The 14,128-nt window shown below is 33.9% G+C and overlaps 1 protein-coding gene across 3 annotated transcripts in view; it reads left to right on the top strand.

The window, feature by feature from the left end:
- The window catches only part of ARID2 (AT-rich interaction domain 2), a 244,139-nt gene that overhangs the window by 10,959 nt on the left and 219,052 nt on the right, over positions 1-14,128 (top strand). The window lies entirely within an intron of this gene.

Here is a 14,128-nt window from a genome sequence, read left to right on the forward strand (position 1 = left end):
ATACAAACGAAAGAGAAAATACCAGGACCCTTGTTCCTTTACTGAAAAAGGTAGCGAATCCTCTAAGTCTGAATGTTAAGAGAAAATGACTGTGAGAATATATAGGTGTAAAGTTTTTACTATATAAAATATAATATTGGGAAATGAGAATGGGAAATTGGGTTATGGGAAAATGTTCATTTTGAAAGATGTAAGTGTATTTTCTGAGCTAAAAAAAGTGAGATTTCATGACAACAAAAAATAGTACAAAAAGACTTGAGTCTCCTGGTGTCAAATGTTGACTCATTTTTAGAAAAGCAATAAAAATTACAACAGTTCTAGCATAGCAAATTATTTGGGGCTTGAGGTATGATAATGATTTTTGATAACAATAAAGAGTACTTGTTGATTTAAAATTTGCTTTCTCAAAGTAAATTTTCTTCAATTTTTCTACCTCAGACAAATAAATTGTAGCCACAGTCTACTAAAGACCTAAGCCTTTACTTCCCATTTTCCGCGCAATTGACTTTCCTATGGATTTGAAAGTAAAAACAAATTACAACAAAACTGTCTAATTGGTTGTTTAGTTCAGTTCTGTGTTTGGGGAAATTTGCCAGAACCATCAAAAAAAAACTTTTGTAGAATAGCCACTGCTTTTGATGAATTACAACCCCAAAAGTCATAGTGCATTTTTAAGATATAAGATTTAAGAATTAGAACACATTTTATGATTGTAATTCAGCAAATGATAGGAGCTGCACTGAGTGCACTAACAGTGACTTTAAAACCTGGTGAGAAACATTACTTTAACCTTTCTATTGGATAAATATAACTAAAGTCATTAACAATCTGAGTGATTGACAAAAACTATTTTCAAGTTTTAAAAACCTTTTAAACAGTTTAGACTTTGAAGTTTATTCAAACATCTTGTGCTTTTTGATTGAGAATTTTTTTTTCTGTGAAATGCAAATGCCTTAGACTGAAAATTTAGAAGAATAAATATAAAATGGCATGCATTGTTTGCTTCAGTTACAGATTGTAGGTTATCAGGAAATGCTTGTTTCATTGACTGATTTTTAAGTGCATTCCAAAGTATAGCTTAAATTATATGCAGACAGTGACTCACATTGTTTCTCTCTGCTGTATCAAGTCTGATTATGTACTGTAAAATTCACCAAAGAGATGCAATAAAGACCATATGGGGTCTTCTTCACAGTGCTACTGCAGTAGAAAGAGCACTGACTTTGGTTCCAAGATGTCCTGAGTTCAAATACACCTACTCTGTTGTTGGTGAATTGTGTGATCTTGAACAAATCACTTAATTTCTCTAGGGACAGACTATATCTCTAAGGTCTCTTCTAGCTTTAACTTTTGTAATTCTGTTGTAAATTCTTAATAATAGTACGCCATCATTTTTTTTCCTCAAAAGTACTTCCTTTCTAAAGGTGCCACTTAGAAAGCATCTTTTCTTTAAACAAACAAACAAACCACTTTGATTTATAGTTCTGCATGGATAATGTTTTGCCCCATTCATTTCCTTGGGGCAGTACAAAAGTAAGGCTTTCTAAATTGTTGCCCAGGTGTCTTAATAGACCCATGGTGGTATGAAGCACAAACTCTGTGGAGTCAGAGGATGAGGATTCATGCTGCCCACACTTGTGGTGTGACATACAAATTACTTAACCTCCCTGGGTCTCATTTTCCTTATTGGTATTAGATAATTTGTGAGATCTCTTCTAGCTCATGGATTGAGGCAGTAAGGTGACTTAAGTGGATAGAATGCTAGACCTAGTCAAATCTAAATGGTTGTGTAAACCTGTACAAATCACTTGACCTCTCTTCCTCATTTCTCCAGTTGAATAATGCAGATAAAAGATCACCTAACTTTCAGGGTGGTTGTGAGGAATAAATGAGAGAATATAAGAAAGGACTTTGGACACTTGGAAGTGCTATGTAAATGTCAGTTATTGATTTTGATGATAGTCAGTTAGCCAGGTTATGTGCAGTAAAAATTTAAAATTAAAAAAACCACAAAAAGAAAATCCAGAGTGGTATCTGGCTCCTGACACCTGCTGAAGCTGTTCCAATCCCTTCCTAACACAGTCTCTGCTCACTGTTTAACTTGGCTGTAAGCCACCAGAAGAAGCAGCAAAAGTTTTATTACATTGAAAATCTGGTAAGTGAGCTTCTTTCTCCATCCCACCTGAAACATATATGTGTCATTTGGATTTTTCACTAATCTTGGAACCAACAGGGAAAGCAACAGGAATTTGAGGATTTGTCAAAATTGACAATGTTTGTTGTAGTTGTCTCTTTTTATTGAGGAAGTTTTTGCAACATTCTGTTACCTGGGACAGATATTTTCTTGTTTGTTTGTTTTTTTAACACAGCTAGATAATTATTAAGTGTCTGAAGTCAGATTTGAACTTGGGTACTCCTGACTCCAGGGCCGGTGCTGTATCCACTGTGCCACCTGGGTATCCTGGTTCAGATACAGTATTAATAGATTTTACTTCTTTCTTTTCTTTGCCAAGTTTTATCATAACTTTATCCCAGTATGGCTTTTAGGGATAAATTTGTAAACTTTCTTAGTTTATGCTTTTTTTTTGCATTCATTTTTTTTCATTACTAATAATAATACTAACAATAACTTTCATTTAGCTAGTGCTTATCAAAACATGTTTATGTGTTCTCTTGTTTTTGCATTATCGGCTATTGTAAAATTTTAATATTTTAGTTAATGCTATTATAATTATCGGTATAATCTTTAATAAAAAGTCAAGATAACAGATACCTCTTAAATGTCCAGGTGTTCCACTAGTCATCTTTTATCTTCCTGTATCTATGAACAGACAAGTTTTCCTTTATTATATACTTCCCCTCCTCTCTCAACCACACATACTGTCAAGTAGAGATATTTTTCCCTCCTTGACCTCACAAAGAAGTTTGTTTTGCACCTTTTCTTTTGTATTGTAAGTATTTTAAGTCTGTTTTTTTAAAAAAAAATATTTATTTAGACAATGGGGTTAAGTGACTTGCCCAAGGTCTCATAGCTAGAGCAATTATTAAGTATCTGAGGCAAGATTCATTGAACTCAGGTCCTCCTAAACTAGTTTTTGGTAGCTGTTCTTTGGATTAAGATCTCCAGGTAATAGGATAGATATTTTGATATATTCTGCAAACTTCATCTCCTTACATCCTTTTCACACACCCATGTTCCATCTCTTCTAAATGTGTTCCATGATTTTGTGCTTCTCTCTACTTTTCCCTCTCCAAGATTTTTCTTTTCAATTTCTTCCCATTCGTCAAGGCTCACCTTTTTTTTGTAAAACATTTTTTCTCTTTTCCTCAACCAGGAATAATTTTTCCTTTCTTTTAACCTTCAAAGCAGTATTTGCTTATTGCACTTTCACATTCTACTTTGCATTATTTATTATAGTCATTTGTAAATTACCTTAACTCTCCTGCTGGACTGCCAAATTTTATGGGAGCCAGACCCTTGTATTCCTTGATGCCTACAGCAGTGCCTTGTTCATACTAGACTCTCAGTAAATACTTGTTGACTGAATTTAGAGTGAATCTTCACCTCTTTGACATAGCTACCCTACATATCTGTACAATGAAGACTTCTATGGTAAACATCATTTCAGAGTGAAATTACAATGGCAAAGATTGCTTTAAAAGATATATTCTGAAATGTGAAAAGTTAGCAATCTAGTCCCATGTTAGACCACATCAAGAAAGAAGATTCATAAATTCAAAGAAAGATCACTCATCCATACCTGGCTTGAATTTGAGAACTGTTAACAAGAATATCCTGGTTGAGTTTAATTTTCATGTTGAGAGGATTAATTTCTTAAGTGCCCAGACAATTGAAGTCTTTTTTAGACTATAGTTTATACATTCAGTTATATTTAGAAGCAAATAGATGGCCATTTCATGCAGATGATTATTAGTATATACTTTGTAACTTGCATCATTGTTGGTCAAGAAGCTTCTATCCATCCCAGCCACAGCCTCTGTGAGAGGTCCTTCCAGGTAGACCTATGTACGGTATGGCCTAAACACCATAAAGTTGACAGGGAGGAGGAAAAAAGATGGCATTCTCTATGCTTGATGCTTTGGAGAAATAAGGTATTTGTTTTACAGCAGGACAGTTTCAACTCTCACTCCCAAAACTATGAATCACAAAGACAGTAATATCCCTTCATGTGATGAGCTAAGAGTACTTCTTGCCCCATTGTCTTAATAGTTTGTTATACATATACATACATATATGGAGCTCATGATGTTCCTCCACTTTGATAATAGTAACATTCTGGTGATAGAGAAGAGTCTTCCCATTTATTTAAATCACAATCAAGAAAGAGGGTACAACTGCTGACACTTTTTTTCCTTTAAACTTTGTTTGAGCTTATTATCTTGATGTTTCATGTTGCTAAAAATGATGTGGATTATACAAAATGAATTGCAAGTCTCAAAAATCATCTTTATTTGGATCTGGAACCTCTTTTTTAAAGTTCAGAGCTCAAATGACAAAAAAGAAACTTCCATGATCAGAGTAGAACTCAAAAAGAATTTTATAAGAAACTGAATCTCCATTTCATACTTATTTAAGTGTGTAATAAATTTTATTTGTGACTTTCAAAATTGTCCTGTTTGTACTTACTTCTGAAGGTGACACAGTGGATAGAGCATCAGCCCTGGAGTCAGGAGTACCTGAGTTCAAATCAGGCCTCAGACACTTAATAATTACCTAGCTGTGTGGCCTTCTCCCATTGCCTTGCAAATACCTAAAAAAAAAAAAAAAATTAACATTACAATGACTCTTTCTGTTGACATAACCATGATTAACCCCTTCTTCTCCCCCATATTTTCTCCCCCCACCAAGTTAAAGAAAGAAAAGAGGATGGGGGTGGGGGGACCCAAACTGTTTTAATAAACAAGCATGACTAGGCAAAATAAATCCACACGTCTGCCAGGTCAATAAAAGTATGAATCTGTAACTAACCATCACTTCACTTTTTGAATAGCATGTTTTAATTATAGATTCTTGGGATCTATAGCTGTTCACTGCTTTAATCAGTATTCCTAAGCTTCCCTTTAAGACTTGTCTCAAAAAATCACCTCTCCTGGTTCCCTACCTGCTACCTTATCAGAATATGGTGTATATTTTGTATATACTTAGTTATTTATACTCAGTTACTCCATTAGAACATAAGTTTTGTGGAAAAGAGAATCTTTTTTTTTTTTGACCTTTTTTTTGGGGGGGGGGTTTAGCATTTGGCATTGTATCATGCTGTCAAGCTGTTAGTCTAAGTAATTTCTGCCAGACTTCTTTATAGTTTTTTTATTTAAGGCAGAGGGTCAAGTGACTTGCCCAAGGTCACACAGCTAGCAATTAAGTGTCTGAGGTTGGATTTGAATTGATCCTCCTGACTCCAGGGCTAATGTTCTATCCATTGAACCACCTAGTTACCTTTTTTTTTTTTTTTGCAAGGCAATGGGGTTAAGTGGCTTGTCCAAGGCCACACAGCTAGGTAATTATTAAGTGTCTGAGGCCAGATTTGAACTCAGGTACTCCTGACTCAAGGGCCGGTGCTCTATCCACTGCGCCACCTAGCCACCCCAAGTTGTCCCTTTCTTTATAGTTTTTCTAATAATTTTTTTTTATCAAATATTGAATTGTTTTCTAAGTAATTTATATTTTCTGGTTTACTGTATTTTAGGTCATTGAGTTCCTCTGATTCTTTCTTCCCTGGTCTGTTTTATTTATCTCCACTATCATTATTTGTCATTTTTCCTCTTGAATTTCTGCTTTTAGTTTTCTAAATAAATTTTAGCATTTTGGTTTATGCAAATAATAAATACAAAGATTTGATTTTATTGCTAATTAAAAGTATAAATTAACTTTTGTAGTATTGTCTTCTTTATTTTGTTGATTACATTGATGATGATTAGATTTTCCTCCTGCTGTTTATTTTCTATTTCTTAAAACAGTATTTTTTGATTGGATGTTAACATATTCCATATGCTTTCATATATTGAATTTTTTTATATAGCTTTGTCATTTTGTGCTTGATTTGAATGACACTTCTATTTTCTATGATCTTTTGGTATTTTTATTATCATATAGAAATATTGATTTTTGAAGTTTATTTTGAAGTCTGAAGCTTGCCTAAACTATTTCCTCAGTACATTTCTGATTCCTTAGAATTTTCTAAGTTAACAATCACATTTTCCACAAATAGGAATGGTTTCCTCCTGTTGTATCTTTGATTTAATTTTCTTTGTCTTAGTGTTTGTGTTAGCATTTCCAGAACTGTATAAAATTATAATGGTTAGAGTGGTAATCCTTATTTTACCCCTTTCTTTATTGGGAAAGCTTCTAGTGTATTCCCATTTCTTACTGTGTTTTGTTTTTGGATAAGACCCTTTTATGATAATAATTCCTATGCTTTGTCTGGTCTTTAGCATAAATAGAAGTTGTACTTTGTGAAAAGTGTTTTCTGTTATCTGTTGAGATAATCAGGTAGTTTCACCTTAAAAAATGATTAGTTATGTTTTTATCATTTCCTTAATACCATTCTTTTAGCTAATAGCATTATTATGAATTAATTTTTGGATGAACTGCTTTAGTGTGAAATATCTAAAATTTTTCAATGTTAATTCATTAATAACATTTGTCTATAGTTTTCTGGAGGCTCCCTGAATGTTGCTTTTTAATAACTATTTTTGTTGCATTGTGGTTTGTAAAGGATGCTTATTATCTTTGCCTTTTTATGCTCATGTGCAGTATCTTGTACCTAATACTTGGTCAGCTTTTGTAAAATTTTCTTGTAATAGTAAAAACTATATTCTTCATTAGTCTTGTTTAGGAAAAAAAATTTAGGAAATAAGGCTTATATCTCTAATTTCTATAACAGATTATTCATTTATTCAGTTTATCTTTCTATTCTCTTAATGACATAAAGTAGTTTGTCTTTTCAGTTGTTTTATTTTTTATATTACTTTAAGCTAGTTTTATTCTCCCAGGTCTCTTCTTACCCTTAATATATTCCCAGTCCCACCATATGGTTTGTAGCTTCTTTAGCAAGTTTTGGAGTTTTACTTAACCATTGGTTCCTTTTTTATTTCTTCCTTTTATCTAATTTTTACCTTTTCTTCTCTTTTTTTTCCTCTCTCAGTTAAGTAAAATAAAATCTTTTCACCTTTTTTGTTTGTTTTAAAATTTCTGAAACTTTTTCTAAAAATGTTTTTCCTTGTGCTCTTCATTGTTTACCCTCTTTCTGTCAATTTTGTCAAGACTTTTAGGATCATATTTAGCCTTTCAGATTGTCATTCTCGGTTTTAAGTCTATATCATTTTGCCTTTTGGAGAACTATTTTCCAAACAGTTGTTTGTTTTATAGTAGAACTTAGTAGGTCTTGTGTTATTCAACATTTTTCCTTGGCACTTGAGCTACTTCTGTCTGGATGAATGTAGCATTTTTTTTTTTTTTTACACAGTAGTCTAGGTTTTCTTTATTAAGATCCCTTGAATCTTTTCTTTTAGGTTTCCTTTCAGGAAGTGTTCAGTCTATTTCTTTGTTTATTTTACCCTTTGAGTTCTAAGATATCTGGGCAGTTTTCATTTAGGATTTCTTGAAATTTATTTCCAGGCTTTTTTTTTTTTTTAATTGTGGCTTTCCAGGAGTTGAAGTAATTCTTAATTTATCTTCTTTGACTTGACTTTTTTTTTCAATATTAAGGGTGTCCCTGGTAGCTGGCAGCTGCTGTTTTCCAGTGATTTTCATGGTCCTCATCCTTGGCCTTTTGAACATTTTGGGACTATCTCACTGCCTTGGAACTTTCTCAGGGGAACTTTCCTATTCTGTTGCCTTCAGTAATAGAATCTTGCAGGATGCATACATCCTGCCTCTTATCAAAGTGGCATTGCTTTTACTTTTGACTGACTTCTTGAGTAGTTTTGAGATTGGAAAAAGACTCTTTAGTTTTTCATTGGATTTTTGTGATCATTGTTGATCTGCTGCAAACTTGCTAGTCTTTTTGACTAGATATGTGGAAGCAGATGTTTTTATTTTTTTCTTTTAGGCTATCATATTAGCAAGAAGTTGGAACATATAAAGTATCTACACCAAGAATAAAAAAATAACAGTTCAAACAACACTAAAGAAACCATACTGTAAAGAACTAATTTTGAAAAATGTCTAACTTTTCCAACCCCATTGTCTGTCCAGAACTTTTCATTACTGCTCACTTCTTTGTTTTTCCTGGAAATTATATCTAACAGGTGATGCTAAGCAGTGATTCAGATGAATTGACTATTTTTAAACTTTTTTTTCAATTAGAGAAAATAATTAGATGTTTTGGTTTAAAAATTCTGTGACTGGGTACACTCTATGGAATTAAAGCTTGCACTTTATTTTAATTACATAGGAGTTTTAGTGAGATTGTGAATACATCAGTTCAATGGTTTTGTGAAAAAAGGTATTCTTTTTTTGAGGGGGGGGGTTGTATCTTTGCATTAGATAGGGAATCAAAAAACATACTACAGAAAGATGTCAGCACATACCCTTCCAGTTAAACCTACAAATTTAATGAAGTAAATTAGATGATGGCTTGTTTAAAGTCAGTGTTTTATGGGCTTAAGTGATCTTTTTTAGAACCTGCAAACTTGAGTTTGCTATAGACAGGAATAGTTACTGACCAAGTAAACCTTTCCAAGAGGTAATCTGGAAAAACTTGGAAGATGACATGGAACAATTACTCTCTTTGAGTTTAGAGAGCTCTTAAGAGATTAAGTTGCCAAAAGTTTGCTTTTATATAGGTGAGTTAACAGTTTCTTCATTTTATTGATGTTGAAGCTCAGAGAAGTTTAATGACTTATTTTATCATAAGTCACAAGTAAATACCACTCTTTCCCATCCCAACTTACCTCATATTTCACTGAAAAAATTTAGGCCGTTCACCAAGAGCTCCCTTTCTTATCTCATATCGCATATATGTTTATTTTCCCATTATCTGTTCTTTTATCCCTGTTTCAAATAATGAGGTGAATCTTCAGCCAAGGAAAACCTCTCTACATACTCAAGTGATCCTTTTCTATTCTATGGTCTTCAGCAGATTGCTCCCTCTATCATCTTCTCCACACTTACTTATTTTCAGTCTCTCCCTTATTTCCTGAATGTTTCTGTACTACCTATAAACCTGCTCATAACCCCAGCTTCTCCTCCATTATAAAAAATCTCTCACTTGATCCATTTATCTCCTCTAGCTACTGCTGTTTTCACTTCTCCTTTTTGTGATTTCTTGAGAAGGCTATCTATTATAGGTACCTCCACTTCATTTCCTCTTATTCTCTCTTTTGACTCTCTACAGTCTCTTCTACCCTCATCATTAAGTTGAAACTGCTCTTCCCAAAATTACTAATGATCTCTTCATTTCTAGGCTTAATGGACTTTTCTCAGTCTTCATCCTTGACCTCTCAGTAGTAATTTTTGCTGCTGTCAATCACTTTCTTTTCCTTGGTTCTTCTCAGATTCTAGATTCTGCCCTGGTTCTCCTCTTCTATGATGCATCTTTATTGGGGTAATGTCATCTAACCATTAGGTTGCTCAGGGCCTCTCTCTTCTCCCTTTATCCTATTTCATTTGGTGATCTAATTGGCTCCCCTGAATTAAGTTATCATTTCTACGTTGATGATTCTGAGATCTACTTATCTAGATCCCTCTCACTTCTATTCTCACATTTCCAAAACAGAAAAGTTTTTTCCTTATCTTCCTCAATTCTAGTGCCTTCCTTCTATTGATTTTTTCCTATTCATCCTATGTATCTTATTTGTACATTATCTACATATATCTTTCCCAAGAGGTTTTAAACTACTTAAGAGCAGCAACTGTCTTTTGTCTTTTATCTCCAGAGCTTGGCACAATACCTGGTGCAGAGTAAACACTTTGTTGACTAAAAAGTAAGTAAGGAGACATATGACAGTTCTCTTGCTGATACAATGAACTATCACACTGACCATTCTTTTCAGTAGTTTTTCTTTTTTGTCTGATTTATAATTTGTAATTTCATTTGGAGTTTTCTTGGCAGAGAGATACTGGTGTGATTTGCCATTACCTTCTCCAGCACATTTTAGAGGTGAGGAAACTAAGACAAACGGGGTTAAATAAATAACCTCCCAGAGTAGGTAAGTGTCTGAGGCCAGATGTTGTCAACTCAGAAGTATCTTCAACATTTTATCCACTGCACTACCACCTGGCTGCCTGATACTAACAATTTTGCTTCTCAATATTTATTTATTATTATTATTTTAAAATTTAATATTTTATTTTTTCTCCAGTTACATGTAAAAACAATTTAAACTTTTTTTTTCAAAATTCTGATTTCTAAATTATCTCAATCTTCTCCTTCTTTCATTGAGAAGGTAAATAATTTAATATAGGTTAATATGTAGTCATGCTATGAAAGAAGAACATAGACTAGAAAACTCCAAAAGAAAAAGAAAGAAAAATATCTTTTATCTGCATTCGGTCTCTACCAGTTCTTTTTCTGGTAGTGGATAGAATTTTTCATCAAAAATCTTTCTGAATTTCTTTGATCATTATATTGTTGAGAAGAGCTAAAGTCTTTACAATAGATCATCATATAATATTGCTGTTTTTTGGTACTGTTCTCCTAATTCTGCTCATTTTGTTTTGTATCATTTCATGTACGTCTTTCCAGATTTATCTGAGAGCATTCTATTTGTAATTTCTTATAACACAATAGTATTCTATCACAGTTATAGACAAGAAGTTGTCCAGCCATTCCCCAGTTGATGGATATTCCCTCATTTTCCAATTATCACTACTAAAAGAGCTAGTGAATTATTTTTATACATATTTTGTTTTTTATTTCATTGGAATACAGACCTGGCAGTGGGTATAACTAGGTCAAAGGATACGCATAGTTTTATAGCCCTTTGAGCATAGTTCCAAATTGCTCTCCAGAATGAATTAGATCAGTTCACAATTTCACCAACAGTATAAAATTTCTATAATCAGTACCAGTTTAAAGCATTTTTTTCAAAATTAGATAGCTTTATTACTTCTACTGAAAACATTTGTTTATATCCTTTGACCATTTATCAATTAATCATTTATCAATAATTCTATAAATTTGACTATTTCTTATATATTTGAGAAATGAGGTCTTTTATCCAGGGTTTGCTCAAAAATTTTTTTCCCCCCACAGGAATGAGTGCTATTTCCCTCTATCCTATTTTCCTCCAGTGTCTGTCTTTCTCTGTCTCAGTCTGTCTCTCTGTCTCTTCTGTCTCTCCCTCCCTCCTCCTCCCCCTTCCCACCCTATGCATTCTCAAAAGTGTTTTACTTCTGACTTTTACTTCCCTCAGTCTTCCTTACCTTCTGTCTGTGCCAACCCCTCTGTCCTGCATCCCCTTCCCTTCTTACTTTCCTGTAATCATCAGATAGATTTCTATACCCAAATGAGTGTGTATGTGATTTCTTCTTTCAGCCAATTCCGATGACAGTAAGGTCCTAGCTTCCCTGCTCCTTCTCCCAGCTTCTCCTCCATTATAAAATCTCTTTTAGGTCTCTTTTATGTCAGATATTTTATGCCATTCTACCTTACCCTTTCCCTTTTTCCCAGTGCAGTCTTCTTTCTCATCTTTTAATTTTTTTAATATAGTCATTCCATCATATTAAACTCACACTTGTGCCCTCTATATATATTCCTTCTAACTGCCCCATAAGGAGAAAGTTTTTAGTAGTTATAACCATATAGGAATATGAACAATTTAATCTTGTTGAATCCTTTATGACTTTTCTTTCCTGTTTACCTTTTTATGTTTCTTTTCAGTCTTGTATTTTAAAGTCAAATTTTCTATTCAATTCTGGTCTTTTCATTAAGAATTTTAGGAAGTAGGGGCAGCTAGGAGGCACAAACCTAGCTGTGTGATCTTGGGAAAGTTAGTCCATTGTCTTAAGTAAAATAAAATAAAATAAAAGAATGTTAGGAAGTTCCTTGAATATTCACCCCCCCCAAGAATTATATTCAGTTTTGCTGGATAGGTGATTCCTGGTTGTAATCCTAGCTCTTTTGCTCTCTGGAATATCATATTCTTATCCTATTGTAGCTCCACATTATTTGAAATTTTTCCTTTTTTGACTGCTTGCAGTAATTTCTCTTGGATCTGGAAACTCTGGAATTTGACTGTAATATTTCTGGGAATTTTCATTTTGGGATCTCTTTCAGGAACTAGATTGGTAGATTTTTCAATTTCTATTTTATCCTCTGATTCTAGAATAGGTCAGTTTTCATGATTTCTTTTTTTTTCTTTTTCTTTTTTTTTAGGTTTTTGCAAGGCAAATGGGGTTAAGTGGCTTGCCCAAGGCCACACGGCTAAGGTAATTATTGAGTGTCTGAGACCGGATTTGAACCCAGGTACTCCTGACTCCAGGGCCAGTGCTTTATCCACTGTGCCACCTAGCCGCCCCATGTTTTCATAATTTCTTGAAAAATGTTGTGTGGTCTCTATTTTTGATCATGGCTTCCAGGTATCTCTAATAATTGTTAAATTATCTCTCCTGAATCTAGTTTCTAGATCTTTTTTTTTTTTTTAGGTTTTTGCAAGGCAGTGGGGTTAAGTGGCTTGCCCAAGGCCACACGGCTAGGTAATTATTAAGTGTCTGAGACCCGATTTGAACCCAGGTACTCCTTACTTGCCACCTAGCCGCCCCTAGATCATTTGTTTTCCATTGTCTTTTGCATTTTACATTGTCTTCTATTTTTTTCATTCTTTTGATTTTGTTTTATTGTTTCTTGATGTCTCATAAAGTTATCAGCTTCCACTTGTCCAATTCTGTTTTTTAAGTCACTCTTTTCTTCATTGCATTTTTGTGTCTCTTTAACCATTTGGCCTACTCTATTTTAAGATTTTGTTTTCTTTAGTATATTTTGGGCTTCCTTTACCAAACTATTGGTTCTTTTTCATGATTCTTGAAGCATCATTCTCATTACTTTCCAGTTTTTTCTCTACCTTTTTCACTTGATTTTCAGTCTTCTTTTTGAGCTCTTCGATGGCCCAAGACCTAGTCATATTTTTCTTTGAGGTTATGGAAGTATGGGCTTTGGTTTTGTTGGCTTCTGAATTTGTGTTTTCACCTTTTTTGTTACCGTGATAACTTTATAAAGTCAGGATTTTTTTTTTTTTATGTTTGCTCATTTTCCAGCCAATTTCTTGACTCTTAACTCTTTGGTAAAGTGACATTGCTTCCAGAGTGGAGGAAACACAGGCCCAAGCTTCAGGTTTTTTGTGCAATTGTTTTCCTGGTTAATTCTGGAAATCTGTACATTTTAGTTCTTCCAAGGTAGTTTGACCCGAGGAGAGGTGTTTATGCTTTTTCTGGCCTATGCCTCTTGATCCGTGAGTGATCACAGTCATTCTTTTCTGCCCTAGAACGGTAACTAGGTCCTGGTCACAAGCTCTGGTTTGCTCTGGACTGGCATCCAGAACCAAGTCAGAATCTTGTCTTGGGTACTAGCAAAGGGACCCCTATAATCTCTTTCTGACCAATAGTCTGACCTCCCTTACTATCTGTCTGCTGAGAGGTTGCCATTATTTTCAGTTACTCTCAAGATCTGCTCCTGGTTTGCTGGAATCTAGCCTGTGTTGGTGCAGCCATTTCATTCTCACCCTAGTGACTTTTTCTGTGATCTTTTAAGTTGCCTTGGACTGATAAATTGCTTCACTCCATCCTTTTTTTTTTTTTTGACTTCTGCTATTCTAGAATTTGTTTGGGGGCATTATTTAAAGGTGTTTGGAATGATTTTGGGGGGAGAACTCAGAGAGTCCTTGCCTTTTCTCTGCCATCTGGACCCTATCCACCTCAAGGATTATTTTTAAAAACTTTCCAAGACTCTTAGATCTTTGTAAAACTCTTAATTTGCATATAGTATTCATTAGAGTTGCAAGGCACCTTAAAGTCATCTGATAAATCCTTTTATTTGTAGATTAGGAAACTGGGTCCCAGAGAGCAGTTAGTAGTAAGTGACCAGATCCTGTGACTATAAATCAAATACTCTTGCTATAGTATTTTCAAACCCCACTTAATGTACTTTAGTTCATCTTTCTAAACTTT

The sequence above is a fragment of the Macrotis lagotis genome, chromosome 7, assembly GCF_037893015.1.
Source record: "Macrotis lagotis isolate mMagLag1 chromosome 7, bilby.v1.9.chrom.fasta, whole genome shotgun sequence".
NCBI lineage: Eukaryota > Metazoa > Chordata > Mammalia > Peramelemorphia > Peramelidae > Macrotis > Macrotis lagotis.